Genomic DNA, 16,218 nt, shown 5'->3' with positions numbered 1-16,218 from the left:
CTTAGGTTGGTTAGGTTTAAGTAGTTCTAAGTTGTAGGGGACTGATGACCTCAGAAGTTTAGTCCCATAGTGCTCAGAGCCATTTGAACCATTCTTGAATCCTGCTGGGCTGTCCATAAAGCCGTAAGAATACGAGGGACTGGAGATCTCTTCTGAACAGCACGTTGCAATGCAACCCAGATATGCTCAATAATGTTCATGCCTGAGGAGTCTGGTGGAAAGCGGAAGTGTAAACTCAGATGAGTTTTCCTGGAGCCACTCTGTAGCATTTCTGCAGGTGTGGAGTGTCGCATTGTCCTGCTGGTATTTCCCAAGTCCGACGGAAAACACAATGGACATGAAAGGATGCAGGTGATCAGACAGGACTCTTAAGTACGTGTAACCTGTCAGTCGTATCTAGAAGTATCAGGGGTCATACATCAGTAGAACGGCACACGCCCCACGCCATTACAGAGTCTCCACCAGCTTGAACAGCCCACTGCTGACACGCAGGATCCACGGTTTCATGAGGTTGTCTCCATACCCGTACTCATCCTTTCGCTCGATACGATTCGAAACGAGACTCACCCGAGCAGGCAATATGCTTCCAGTCATCAACTGCTTAATGTAGGTTTTGAAGAGCCCAGCCGGGGCGCAAAGCTTAGTGTCGTGCAATCATCAAGGGTACACGAGTGGATCTTCGGCTCCGAAAGCTAAAAGCAATGATTTTTCGTTAAATGGTTCGCACACTGACGCTTGATGGCCCAACATTGAAATTTGCACAATCTGCGAAAGGGTTACACTTCTGTCACCTTGAACTATTCTCTTCAGTCATCGTTGGTCCCGTTCTTGACTGATCTTTTTTCGGCCTCAACAATGTTGTAGATTGTTGTTTTACCGCACTCCTGATATTCATGGTACACAAGTGAAATGGAAGTACGGGATAATCCTCACTTCATCTCTACCTCGGAGATGTTGTGACCCATCGCTCGTGCGCTGACTAAAACTCTATGCCCAGTTTCATTGAAATGTTGCTAACCTGCCACTGTAGCAACAGTAACCGATCTAAAACTGCGCCAGACACCTGTTGTCTTACAAAGGCGTTGCCGAGGGCAGCACCGTATTCTGCTGTTTACATATCTCTCTATTTCAATACGCATGCCTATACCAGGTTCTTTGGCGCTTCAGTATGAACGTGCATTTGCTGTGAAACGGTGGCACAGCATGTTACCGTTCTGCATCTGTCACAACTATCACCTTTTCGTTTGTTTGTTTCTGTTTTTTTGTGAGTGAAAATAGTCTTGGAAAAGCATCGGGACGGTAAACGGTACTGTACTACACTTGATGTGTGATGCATCTCCGATGCATCTCCCTCCGACATGTACCTCCTCGCCACTGTTGCCGAAGTAGAGCTGGAATCTGTGACGACATGGGACTGATATGGTATTTCAGGTTCTGTCCCGTGTGGCGCTGTGGTGTTCGTGAGTTTTCCAATTTTCAGATGTGGCTCCAGGCTACGCAACAGAGCAGCTCCCGCTCTTTCTGCTCTTTTCCTAAGATCATTCATTACAAAAGAAATTCTCAATGCATTGATCTGTAGTATTTTTAACGCCATTGTGGAAAGTGTATTCGAATGTAGCACTGAGAAGGGGAAGGGAATATGGGAGACGGAGCTCGAACTCCGTTCGTCCATGCACTTGTACAACGTCGCTATACTACCTGGGTAGATCCAGGGTTTCCGATGTTATTGACTAGACTTCACCTAGCGGGTAACGTATTTATTTGAAATGTGTGGGCAGATTATTTGCCTTCAGTATCAATCTATCTGCTGCTTCGATTTATTCTTGTTACTGTCGGAGGGAGATACGTATAATTTTTTGGTCCGGTAGTTTATGGATTTTCACGTTAAAAGTCTATGTGCTAATTATTCTCAGTCACATCTGTTGCTTCTAAATGTTGTCTAGTGTTTGCATTTGTTAGTGTTGTGACGTTGTTTTAAATGTGTGACGACTTTACGTCGTCATTCATCGTTTCATTGTGAGGTACGTCAACTGTGCTCATCGGTAGATTGTCTGTTTGTTGAATCCGGTCCGTAGTACGTGTGAGCCGTCAGTCTTCTGACTGTCGTTTGATGCGGTCCGCCACAAATGCCAATCCTTTCATCTCAGAGTAGCACCTGCAACCTACGTCCTCATTATTTGCTGGATATAATCATTGTATCTCTGTCTTCCTATAAAAATTTTATCCTCTACAGCTCCTTCGATTGTCTACCGTGCCCCTCCGTCTTGCCAGTTTTCTTCCATTCTGCAGAAATCCTCCTCATTCCTCACCTCAACAGTTCACCTCATTTTCAATATTCTTCTGAATCACCACATCTCAAATGTTCGACATTTCCGGTTTCCCCACAGTCCATGTTTGACTACCATACAATCCTGAACTCCAAACACACATTCTTAGAAATTTCTCCTTCAAGGCTTCTTCGTCAGGATTGCTCTTTTTAATAATGCTAGCTTGATTTTTATTTCCCTTTGTTCCGTCCATCATGGGTTATTTTACTGCCTAGGCAGCCGAATTACTTAACTTCGCCTACTTCGTGTTCACCAGCTTTGATGTCAGGTTTGTCACTAATCTCATTTCTGCTACTACTCAGTACTTGCGTCTTTCTTCGATTTATTCTCAATCCATATTCTGTACTCATTTTACCCTTCATGCCAATCAACAGATTCTGCAATTTTTCTTCACTCTCACTGAGTGTAGCAATGTCGTCAGGGAATCTTATCATTGATACCCTTTCACCTCGAATTTTAATCCCAGTGTTCAAGCATTCTTTTAATTACTTCATTGCTTCTTCGATGTATAGACTGAACAGAAGCGGAGCAAGACTAACTCCCTGTCTTATACCATTTTACGTACGAACAATTCGTTCTTGGTCTTCCAGTCCTATTGTTTCCCCCTCATTCTTGTGCATATTGGATATTACTGTCTTTCCCTATAGCTTACTCCTTTTCCTCTCAGACTTTCAAACATTTTGCAACATTTTACAGTTTCGAACGCTTTTTCCAGGTCGATAAATCTTATGTGTACTGGTTTTTCTTCATTCTTTTTTTCCATTATCAACCGCAACGTCAGAAATGTCTCTGTAGTGGTTTTACCTTTCCTAAAGCCAAACTGATAGTCATCTAACACATCAATTATACTTTCCAGTCTTCTATATATTATTCTTGTCAGTAACTTGAATGTATCAACTGTTAAGGTACAAAATGGCTCAAATGGTTCTAATGGCTCTAAGCACTATGGGACTTAACATCTGAGATCATCAGTCCCCTAGACTTACAACTTAAATCTAAGTAACCTAAGGACATCACTCACATCCATGCCCGAGGCAGGATTCTAACCTGCGACCGTAGCAGCAGCGCGGTTCCGGACTGAAAAGCTTAGAACCGCTCGGCCACAATGGCCGGCGCTGTTAAGGTCATTTTGCGATAATTCTCAAACTTTTCGCCTCTTGTTATCTTCGGAATTGTGTTGGATGACCTGTTTCCGAAAGTCAAATTATATACGGGTAGACTCATAGACTCTACACACCAACTTGAATAGTCATTTTGTTGCCCCCTCCCCCATTGATTTTCGAAATTCCGATTAATTATTGTCTATCCGTTGGGCCTTATTTGATCTTGTATCTTCCAAAGCTGGCTTAAAATCTGATTGTAACAATGGACTCCCTATCGTTTCTATGTCAACTCCTGTTTTTTCTTCTGTCGCATCAACAGACAAGTCCTCCCCCTCACAGACGCCTTCATTCCTTTCTTTCCACATATCCGCGCTCCACTCTGAATTTAACAGCGGAATTCCCATTGCTCACTTGAAGTTACCACCCTTGCTTTTAATTTCCCCGTAGGTTGTACTGACTTTCCTATATCCTTAGTCTTTTCGACAGTCATTTCGTCTTCGGTACCTCAAAATTTTCCATGCATCCGCTTCACCTTAGCTTCCCTGCACTTCCTATTTATTCACTCCTACCTGAGTTGTTCTTCTGTACTTCTCTTTCCCCTGGTCTTATTTGTACTTCTTCCTTTCGTCGCTATACTAAAGTATTTTTTCTGTTACCCAAGGTTTTTTTCTCACCTACCTTCCTTGTATATCTTTTCAACTTCTGTGATTTCCCTTTTCAGAGATGGGGATTTCTCTCTAACTGTACTGTCAGCAGATCTGCTCTTGCTAGTATCACCACTTTGTTTTGCAGTGCGCGTGTTACTTGCGTTCTCTTTGTTATTTTTTGTCTTTGTTAATGTAGGGGATTGTGCAAGACAAGCTTTTGGATCTATGTTCATATCAGTTTTCCCCCATGTTCTTATGTATTGCCTCATCGCTAATGGAGTCTGTTTGATAGCCATTATTGAATATTACATCTTCCAGTTCTTCAGCTGTAACGGTCAGCTGGTTTTTCGTAAGGCATTAGAAACTGAGCACTGCAACCCACTGGGAAATGACGGGCACAATGTTATCTGCAGCGAATTTTGAAACTCTACTGCTCACCGGAGCCTTTCAGGCCGCTCCCTGTCAACTTCCAACTTCTTTCAATCGAACAGTATCCCTTAATATCTTCGTCATTTGTTCTTTGTCGTTATGTACCTCATTGATCAGGCTAGCATTAGGTGACAACGCTTAGATATTGAAGAGTTTATGTTTAATGCTTGTTAAATACAATGACACTATTCCGTTAGCTGATCAATTTTCGAATTTCTTCATTTACCTAATTTTCTGTAGCATTCTCGCTTTCAGGTCTGTGCTGCTTAGCACTTTGGGAAGTAAGTCACACCCTAGCTTGTAAGTCAGAACGGATTATCACTCTGCCAACAGACATCGGTGATATTTGATAGCCGGCCGCGGTGGTCTAGTGGTTCTAGGAGCGCAGTCCGGAAGCGCGGGACTGCTACGGTCGCAGGTTCGAATCCTGCCTCGGGCATGGATGTGTGTGATGTCCTTAGGTTAGTTAGGTTTAAGTAGTTCTAAGTTCTAGGGGACTGATGACCACAGAAGTTAAGTCCCATAGTGCTCAGAGCCACTTTTTTTTTTGTTTCTTATTATTTACTCGCAAATCCAGATACATGCATACTACTTAGGTTGTTTCTTATCATGCACAAGTCTTTAAGAAAGGAAGACAATGCTCATTTCATTGTGAAAACTATAATATGTTTTGTGCGTAACTATAACGAACAACCTGCCGCAGCTTCGCACGGTAGCAGTATGTTTCTACTACCGGACGAACTGTCAGGCGTAGCGGTAATATATTACACACATAGTCCTTCCGCATAAATCAGTCTTTTTGTTAGTCACTACTCTACCATAAATCCCACGGTAGTTCCTGACATTACCATTCACATAATGATGGAGAAACGCGGCGGGGTACTACTTCAGTTTATATCTTGTATGGAATTGGTGTTGTAAATGCAATAGCCATCCTGCAATTAACGGAGGATAATTGACTGAGATGCAGCAAAGTACCTTTCTATAAAGTGAACAAATAAACAGAATAACGTGAAAAAGTCATAGTTCCCCTGAGATAGTACTTTCTGTGAACAAGATGCTTAATTTGCCACAAGTGACCAAAGTTTTCCTGACTGAAGATCTCAATTTTGCATATAGTTATTTATTTATCTCGTAAGAAAACTTAATGGCTCGCAATTGTTCAAATGGTTCAAATGGCTCTGAGCACTATGGGACTTAACATCTGTGGTCGTCAGTCCCCTAGAACTTAGAACTACTTAAACCTAACTAACCTAAGGACATCACACACATCCATGCCCGAGGCAGGATTCGAACCTGCGACCGTAGCAGTCGCGCGGTTCCAGACTGAGCGCCTTAACCGTCGCAATTCTCAGTCTACGTTTAGAAAGGTTAGAGTAACGTTTATGTGCTGTATATTTTGTTTTGTGAGAACGTACCAAAGTCAAAGTACATAACTGACAAATCAAGCTAATTTAAATTAATTCCCAGCTACAAATGAGAGTAGAAGTACAGTTGACGTCAGCGTCAGACTGTCCTATCTAAATACTAAATTTGGATATTATTTTCTTATTCTGGAGGAGTGTTTAAATGCCAAAGTGCGCAGTTGCTAAGTTGCTACTCCTACTGACAGCATGTTGAGCAAAGTCCAACAGAACACGGGAGGCTGACTCAGTGTCTGGCCATTAGGGATGACCGCAGTCCTCTTCAAAGCACAAGCACCTTCGCTATGACAGGGGATGGAGGAGTCCGGCAGAAGTTGGGACAGTATACTGCTTGAGGGCTAAGCTCCATCGAAGACGGTCCATTCGCGTTGGCATCCTACATGGGGGAAAGCTGTTGTGTATGTATGTAACATGGGATGTTCGTTGGCACAGGCTAACAACAAAGGGAAATGCATTATAGTAATGCCCTGCACCATGCAGCACGCCCGTATTCTGTGAACCACTACGCATAGGCCAGTACATAGATAAGATCTCTTGAGTGACAGGAGAGGCCGTCTGGCTCTTTTGTCCTTAAGAAAAAAGGTGGCAAGTTAACTAAACTCTTGCAGACTCCGCTAAAAACAGCAAGAACAGGGTGGCTAGTTAACTGAATTGTTGTAGAATAAGCTAAGAAACAGTAAGCTCAGCTACCACTGGATAGCAAAAATTCAGGAGCAGGAGAAACAAACTCGCTGGTGTGTACATGAATAGGGCCTGATTGAAATAAAAACAGGACACGTGTGGAAGTTATTAAGTTACCTGATTCCGAACTTCTGGACTAAAAACATTGACAGTAGTTGTTTGTATTAAAATTGACTAAAGAAACTCGATTGCTGCGCTGTTATAACAGATCTGATAGATCGGGACTCGGAAGTATCATTGATGATCACAATCAAGCAGAAGACACAGTCAAAATGCCGGAGTAAAAATTCTGCTTCTTGCTGGGAGCACTATGAGGAAGCCATTACCGTCCGAGATTCCACAGGGGACGTTTCAGCCGAAACAGGGACTCAGATTCTGGACTCGGGGAGAGAAGCCTTCGACGTAGGCCAAATGACAAATAATTCTCAGCTGCCATAGTCTCCACTCGCAGGCACAGGAAAAGTTAAAAATGGTGATCAACTTCAACATTCGCAAACCGAGTTATAGGACCAACCTAAAGATTTCAGATTGACCTCAGACTTCCACATATTTTTAAGTAGATTTATTAGCAGTTCTGATCTCAACATGTACTCAATCAATATAGGGGATTCATGCGTGATTCTTTCTTTAGTTCTCTCTGTACCCCTCTGATTACGACTCGGAAATCACTATGAAACTTCTGAAAACTCAGTTTTTCTCTAAAGGGTGTGCTAATTTTCACGTATTCACTTCAAAGTCAGCTTTGCCAAGGTGCTGGTGTTTTGATTCCTTGCTAACTTGCGATAATACATCATAAACATAGAGAATATCCTGTATTTACGAGCTCGTGTGCTATTTGAAGTGAGTTTGCTTCATTCAATAATTTGGTGACCTCTCTCATTGTATCTTCTTGTTTGTTACAGTTCTCATGTTTTATATATGCTAAGGCCACCACTGTTTAATCAATTTTATTTATTAAGCTAGCTGCTGTGCGACATCTGCAATTATACATTAAAGCACCAAAGAAACAGTTACAGGCATGCGTATTCAAATACACAGATATTTAAACACACAGAATACGGCGCTGCGGCCAGCAACGCTTATATAAGACAACAAATGTCTGGCGCAGTTGTTAGATCGTTTACTGCTGCTACAGTGTCAGGTTATCAAGATTTAAGTGAGTTTGAACTGGTGTTAAAATCGGTACACGAACGATGGGACACAGCATCTCCGACTCAGCGATGAAGTACGGATTTTCCCGTACGTCCATTTCACAAGTGTACTATTAATATCAGAAATCCGATAAAACATCAAATCTCCGACATCGCTGCAGCCGGAAAAAGATTCTGCTATAACGGGACCAACGACGACTAAAGAGAATCGTTCAATGTGACAGAAGGGCAACCCTTTCCCAAATTGCTGCAGATTTCTATGCTGGGCCATCAACATCATCGATACGGGCTTTCGGAGCCGAAGGCCCACTCGTGTACCTTTGATTGCACGACACAAAGCTTTATCTCTCGCCAGTGCCCGTCAACACGAACATTGCACTGGTGACAAATGGAAACATGCTGCCTGGTTAGACGAGTCTCGTTTCAAATTGTATCGAACTTATGGTCGTGTACGCATATGGAGACACGCTCATGAATCCATGGACCCAGCATGTCCGTAGGGGACGGCCTAAGCTGGTGGAGACTCTGTAATGGTGCAGGAAGTGTGCAGTTAGAGTGATATGAGACCTCTGATACGTCTAGATATGGCTCTGACAGGTGACAGGTTCGTAAGCATCCTGCCTGATCACTTGCATCCATTCATGTCCATTGTGCATTCCGACGGACTTGACAATTCCAGCAGCATACTGCGACACCTCAGACGTCCAGAATTGCTACAGAGTGGCTCCAGGAGCACTCTTCTGAGTTTCAATACTTCCGCTGACCACTAAATTCCCCAGGCATGAACATTATCTCGGATGCCTTGCAACGTGCTGTTCAGAAGAGATCTCCACCCCCTCGTACGCTTGCGGATTTTTGGATAGCCCTGCAGGATTAATGATGTCAATTCCCTCCAGCAGTACTTCAGAATTGGTCGAGTCGATACAACGTCGTTTTGCAGCAATTCTGAATTTTCGCGGAGGTCATACACGATATTAGGTAGGTGTACCAGGTACTTTTGCTCTTCAATGTATTAATGTGACGCTATGAGGAGTGATCAGTTTATCGGTAAAATCACTCAGTACAGATCTTTTTGACATCCACGACGTTATGTCGGTGCCTCAGTTATAACTTCACAATATGTATCAAAATTTTCTCTTCATTTTTGTTTTTATGATAGTTCTGCTAGGAGCTTATTATGTGTTTATGTAGAGTGCAATCGTGACTTCTTTATGGTTATTAGCTCATCTGTAAGGAAATAAGTGATACATACATTGAATGTACCTAATATATTATACGGGTTATCAAATCAAATAAGTGTATCATGACTCGAAAGTTTAGTGTTGTTCTGCGGTTTTGACTAGTTGGTATCCAACCAGTGACGTAAGATAGTAGTTTGATCCGTATAACTTCTTTCATTGGGAGTCCACAGTCCCAATTATTTATTTGAATGACATCATCTTCCCACCATGGAATGTATATTTTATTATTCACAACACATTTCCTCTGTCAAGTCCTTCTGCAACATTATTATAGTTGTTAAAAATGTTTCACAATACGTAATATAAGAACCTTAAAGAAGTTGCCTCTAAGTACTAGTACTTACGAAACAATAACTTAACATTCATCAAAAATAAAAATAATCGGCTACTCTATAAACGTCGAGGTATTTGGGGCATAGCCACGACATACCTTTTCTATCTATGGAAAAACATCCAAATACATTAATTTAACAGGGCAGCACAATTTCTTGACAATCAAAGAACAGTACTGACAACGAGTCCTTATATTATCCTTAAATAAAAACCCTATTAAACCGCTGTCTGTGTCTGTCATCATCACACTGTCAGAGTATAAAACAAATAATCGAGAGGGAACAGTTGAACAACAATCTTACTTTACTACCCAACATCTACAGGTGACAACCCTCATATGGGAACTAAAGATTGTAGTTTCGGGATATAGCAATACATATTACTATCGAGAGGAGAGAAAGGGGCCGTTATTATTATTATTATTAAATTACATAGTAAAACTTAACCGCAGAAATGCCATTTGTATACTGTGTAAGATACATTGAAGAGCCAAGCAAACTTGTACACCTGCCTAATATTGTGTAGGGCCCCCGCGATTTACATGGACACGACTAAGTCTGAAGCAGTGCTGGAGGAAAATGACACCATTAATCCTGCAGGGCTGTCCGTAAATCCGTAAGAGTACGAGGGGATAGAAACCTCTTCTGAAAAGCAGGTTGATAGACATCCCAGATATGATCAATCATGTTTATGTCTAAGGAGTTTGGTGGCGAGCGAGGCTGTTTAAACTCAGAAGAGTGTTCCTGGGGCCATTCTGCAGCACTTTTGCAAGGGTCTGGTGTCGCATTGTCGTGCTGGAATTGCCAAGACCGTCAGAATGCACACTGGACGTGAATGTATGCAAGTGATCAGACAGGATGCTTACGTACGTGTCATACGTGTCCTGTCAGAGTCGTGTGTACACGTTTCAGGACTCCCATGTCACTCCAACTGCACATTGCCTCCACCCTGCTGACATGCTTGGATTCATGAGGTTGTCTCCATACCCGTACACACCCTTCCGGTCGATCCAATCAGAAACGAGACTCATCCGAGCAGGCAACAAGCTCCCAGAACGCACCAGTCCAATGTCAGTGTTGACGGGTCCAGGAGAGGCGTAAAGCTTTGTGTCGTGCAATCACCTTGGATTCGCAATTGGGCCTTCGGCTCCGAAAGCCCATATCGATGATGTTTCGTTGAATGGTTCACAAGCTGACATTTGTTGATGGCCCAAGATTGATATCTGCTGCAATTTGCGAAAGGGTTGCACTTCTGTCACGTTGAACAATTCTCTTCAGTTGTAGTTGGTCCCTTTCTAGAGGGTCTTTTTCCGGCCGCTGCGATAACGGAGATTTGATGATTTGCCGAATTTATGATTTTCACGGTAAACTCGTGAAATGGTGGTACGGGAAAATTTCCACTCCATCGCTACCTCGGAGATGCTGTGTCCCAACGCTCATGCGCAGACCATAACACCAGGTCCAAACTCACTTAAATCTTGATAACCTGCCAATGTAGCAGCAGTAACCGATCTAACTACTCCCCCAGACACCTGTTGTCTTATATAGGCGTTGCTGACCGCAGCGCCGTATTCTCCCTGTTTACATGTCTCAGAATTTGCATACACATGCCTGTAACAGTTTGCTTTGCCGCTGCAGTGTATATCGTTTGTTACAATAGTTACAAGTGTGAAAGATACGATCTTAAATTATGAACATTCGTGTACGAGGATATTATATTTTCTACATTCTACTTTCTTCCTTACACACCACGGCCTGTAATACCTGTAATCAACCCATCCTACTGACTCCGACAAGTGTATAGCTAAACCCTCTCCAGCCAAGTCTGAACTGGCGGTCCGCGCACGCCCTGTTCCCACACAACTTGATTCAAATAACTCCCTAAGTCAAGCTCCCATTTTGAAGACATAATTCCCTTCTTTACCACTATTCCCAAAAAAAGAAACACCCATCTGATTAGTCATATTTTGCTCCACCAGCATCCTGGTGGCCTGTTCCGTATTCTGCTTACATCGCACTGTCTCAGACCCCCAAAATCCCTCCCACGTTTCACGTTAATAGAGTAAGTAACCACTTCACTGATCAGTAATTTCTTCTTGTGACTCTTCAAGTTTTCCCGGCGAATACGTTGTAAATAGTCTTCACGGGTTTGCCGCCGGATCACGTTGTGCAGATTCCACAATATTTCCTCGGAGCAACTCTCCGACATCTTCAGGTGATTCAACTTTTCTGGCGGCTAGGTACGACTGATTGGTCAGGTTGAACCACCTGAAGATGTCGGAGGAAATATTGTGGAATTTGCACAACGTGATCCGGCGACAAACCCCTGAAGACTATTTACAGTAATTTCTTATTTACTGCATAACTGTTTCAAAGTTTAAAGCTTCATCTTCGGGTGCCACGAACTGCAAACGAGAGGATGTGCTAATGTGTGTGAGATCTATGTGGCTGGCCAATCAAAATGAAACGTAAAGCTGCGAATAGTAGCGAACTCACACAATTACTGAAACATAAATGTGTGGCGTCGGGTTAGTCAGTCAAGGGCGGTGACAACAACGTCAAACAAACGCATTGAACTGGAAAGAACGATTGTAGGTAACTCTGTGGACTTCTCGTGATATATACATAGATGGAAACAATACACTGGATTGCTCTTATACGAATATGCTCTCTCCGCATTTTTAGAGTCGACCATGTCGTGTTGCTGAACGCCTCTCTTGCAGCGTGTCCACAGGAGCTGGCTGAACATCTCCGTGACGCTTTCGCGCTTACTAAAGGAACCTGTAACAATACTTGCCACTCTTCTTTGGATCTACTCTGCTTCTTCTATCAGCTCTGTCTGGTGCGGATCCCGCACTGACGAGCTATATTCAAGTACTTGTCGAAAAAGTGTTTTCTAAGCTGGTTTCTTCGTTGATGAACTACGTTTCATGAGGAGTCTTCCAATCAATCTCGGTGTGGTATCTCCCACATTCGCGTTCGATTTCAAATCGTTCCATAAACATATTCCTAGATGTTTTATGGAAGTAAGTGTTTCCAGCGATCGTTATGCAGTTTTGCAGCCAATAAAACGTGTTTATGTCTCTGTATTCGTAACAAGTTCCTTTTCTTATGTTGAGAGTCAACTGCCATTCCCTGCACCAAGCGTCGATTCTCTGCAGCCCTTCCTTCATTTCGCTGCAATTTTCTATCGTCCCGACTTCTCTTGTACAGCAGCATCATCCACTCGAAACTTCCGACCTTATCTACTAGGTGATTTGTATATGCTGTGGAAAGGAACCGCCTTATAACACTCCCCTGCGGCCCGTCCTAAGTTACGTTTACGTCAGAAGACTCCTCTCCGTTCAGAGAGACGTGTTGTGTTCTGTTTGCTAGAAACTATTCAATCCAGTCACACAATATTTCTTTTGCTCGTATTTTGTTCACTAGTCGGCAGAGCAAAAATGTTTCAAATGCCTTTCGTGAGCCATCGTATCTGCCTGACGCCTGTATCGACTGCTTTCTGGGTCTCATCCTAGAGAGCCAAAACAAAGTCTTACTATGAAAAGCTTAGTCAGAATTAAAATGATATACATAAATGGAATAGCAATGTACACATATAAACAGCACGGTGCTTCCACAGAGCACCAGACGTAATAAAAATAAGGCAGAAGTACAATTGTGCTATAAACTAGTGCATACAGAAACTAAGCCTGCGTGGAAATTCGTTGAAATTAACACGGGAGGCAGAGAATAACAAAACAAATGTATTTAGTTGTGGTGAATGTGGTTCCTGACGGCCACTTCTGGTGCTAGGTAAGATTTACGCAGAAGTTAATTACTGCAGTGGCATCCACAGGAACTGTTCAAATGCAGTATATCACTGGAAATTTGGTTCTCGTGTCTGAAGAATCATGCTACATCCGCTGTGGTATCAGCAGTGACACCAATTTTAGTGACAAGGTCTTCTTTTTTTCCATAACGGTTTCATACACCACACACGTGAGGTCATGAGACATGGTTGGCCAGGCCACCCGACTTCCCGAAGGTGGCTCTCAGATGATTCCACATAGCAATTCTGAAACTGGTTGGCGCCCCATCGTGCCGGAAAGTCCTTTCTTTGACTAATACTCAAGAAGTATCTTCCAGCAGTTTTTGTAACACATGTTCCACAAATATGCCATATCACCGTCCGTTCCGGCGGAATGGAAGAATGAATGGTCCAAACAACCTATCACTGAACTGCGAATGCTGGCTCACACATTAATGCCGAATCGCTGTTGATGAGCACGAGGTCGCTTACCACGCCGATTCACATGTTCCTATATTTGTGAACCGTAAAAAACGCCTCGTCGGTGTACAGGACTTCGGCCATAAATAAGGGGTGCAAGGCAGTCTCTGTGATCCTTATGCGTTGGGGAAAATCTTCAGATGGTAGTGCCACCACGCGCTGAGGATGGAAATGATTAAGTTAAAATAAAATTAAAAGGAAGGTCAGCGTATGCCGTAATATTGATGTTTTATTGATAGCAGAATCGATTTTCGATCACATAGTGATCATCTTCAGTGCTGGAAGCTGTGGTATACAAATTAAACTCAAACACTGGTATCAAGTTAACAATAACCAAAATTGAGAAGCGATCACAATGATGTAGTTGCTGTTCATGTAACACATTCCAAAGAGCTATATCTGACGTCAAGGATGTATGCAATACGTCGTGTACTTGTACATGGAATGTCTACATGTCGCAGAATATCGTCTTCCATTTCGGGAGTTCGCATTGTTAATTCCATCCTCTATAATGCATACCTGCAAGGAAAGTGCCTGTTTCTCGTAGTAGGCAATGTACGCGTGAGGTAATGTAGACGTCTGAATGTTTCGTGTTGTGGAACACAACGGTTCGGAAAGTGCTGTCGACACTCTCTCAGTGCAGCTCGTCCATTCACAGACCGTATACCGGATACATGTCAGCCATTTCAGCTCGCGTAAATCGTTACATGTTCACTGTTGTTGTCACAAAGCGGTAAACGTGAATGAATCGAAGTGTTCCCATGTAGACCTCAGAGCCAACCATTCGTACGCAGAACAATTTTGAATGTCAGAACACATTTCCAGTCAGCGACTACGACACAATGTCTTACGTCAGCGCCACTAACCAAATGTTCCCTGACATTACAAGTTGGCTTCAGACATCATATGTTTCTTATTGATATATACTGAAAGTAGTAAATTAGTTTTGCTATTTGGGAAGCAAAATAACTGATGATGGTCGAGGTAAAGAGGATATAAAATGTAGATTGGCAATGGCAAGGGAAGCGTTTCTGAAGAAGAGAAATTTGTTAACATCGAGTATAGATTTGAGTTCAGCAAGTCTTTTCTGAAAGTATTTTTTTGCAGCCATGTATGAAAGTGGGGAGAACAGGAATTTGTGGAACAACTAGACTAGAACAAGGGATCGATTGGTATCGCACGTTTTGAGACATCAAGATGTCACCAATTTAGTGCTGTAAGGAAGCTTGGAGGGTAAGAATCGTAGAGGCAGACCAGCAGATGGATACGCTAAGCAGATTCAAAATGATGCAGTTCTACGTGCTTTCCACCATGATCTCTTCACACTACCCATTATCAGGGGTTGATCTTCAAGAACCGACATCAGCATCGCCTTCAGCGTCTTATCGCCTCCGAAGAGATCACCATAGAAAGTCAGTTCCATGGAATCAGCATAACCGTGATTTTAATAACATCGTTGCAGCGCGGGATTAGCCGAGCGGTCTAAAGGCGCTGCAGTCATGGACTGTGAGGCTGGTTCCGGCGGAGGTTCGAGTCCTCCTTCGGGTATGGGTATGTGTGTTTGTCCTTAGGATAATTTAGGTTAAGTAGTATGTAAGCTTAGGGACTGATGACGTTAGCAGTTAAGTCCCATAAGATTTCACACACATCTGAGCAATAACATCGTTTTCGTATCACAGTTTAGAGCTTTTAATTGCATTCTTATCTTAACAAACAGTAGGATGAGGAGCCCCATATGGGGGAATGACATGACAATTAAAAATACTGCTTCACTTTGTACGCTTTCGTCATTATACCTGCTTCGAAACCATTCCTAAAGACTAGCGTTGTTAATTCTTGTTATCTTGTTACCGGTATCCTTCGTAAGTGACGTAACATTACCTACAAGTGTGCTCTTGTAAGTTTACCTGGGTGACATGAAAACTGATAACGAGTGCGTCCATTGTGATGACTTTAAGAAAGATGCCGAAATGTTTGTACCTTATCGCAACGAACATATTAATTAACAACGATTCAAGTCACCCAGCATATACAACGTAGCATACTCCCAGGCAATGGTACTTCACTTAGAAGAAAAGAAACAAGAACTAACAGTGCCGGAAGATTTAGCGGCTTGGAATGGTTTCAATGGAAGTATAACAATGAATATCTAGGAGAGGAAATCAGAGAGTATAATAACTGTAAATGAAATTGCACTGTAAAACATGAAAGAGATAGGTGTACCATATTACCTTATCCTGGCTCAAATTCAGAGAAAATTGTACGTGTATTTAGAAACCCTAATGTAGGCATTAGCTTCCACACTGGCAAAATGTGAAAAAGTTCGGACATAAAACAGATTAAATGCAGAACGCGTCCCAAGTATTATAGTGGACACACTGGGTTGGCCTTCGAGACAAGGTTTAAAGAGCGTACTAGGCAGTCTTGTAATACCTTTGCTTTTTGCAATCACATAATGGAAGACAGACACGGGGTAGGAGGCTATCCCGCATCACTTTAAATGCTTCACGCATTACGTAAGGAGAAGGCAGTAAATATACTCGAGGACATGGAAATACACGGTCACTTCAAAACTCAGCGTAATGATATTCTGAAGGAACAGGCAGGGTTAGT

The 16,218-nt window shown here is 42.6% G+C and overlaps 1 protein-coding gene across 1 annotated transcript in view; it reads right to left on the bottom strand.

Moving 5' to 3' along the window:
- The window catches only part of LOC124615995, a 193,057-nt gene that overhangs the window by 135,821 nt on the left and 41,018 nt on the right, over positions 1-16,218 (bottom strand). The window lies entirely within an intron of this gene.

Source organism: Schistocerca americana, chromosome 5 (genome assembly GCF_021461395.2).
Source record: "Schistocerca americana isolate TAMUIC-IGC-003095 chromosome 5, iqSchAmer2.1, whole genome shotgun sequence".
NCBI classification, from domain to species: domain Eukaryota; kingdom Metazoa; phylum Arthropoda; class Insecta; order Orthoptera; family Acrididae; genus Schistocerca; species Schistocerca americana.
This window is presented reverse-complemented; position numbering and strand designations above follow the sequence as displayed.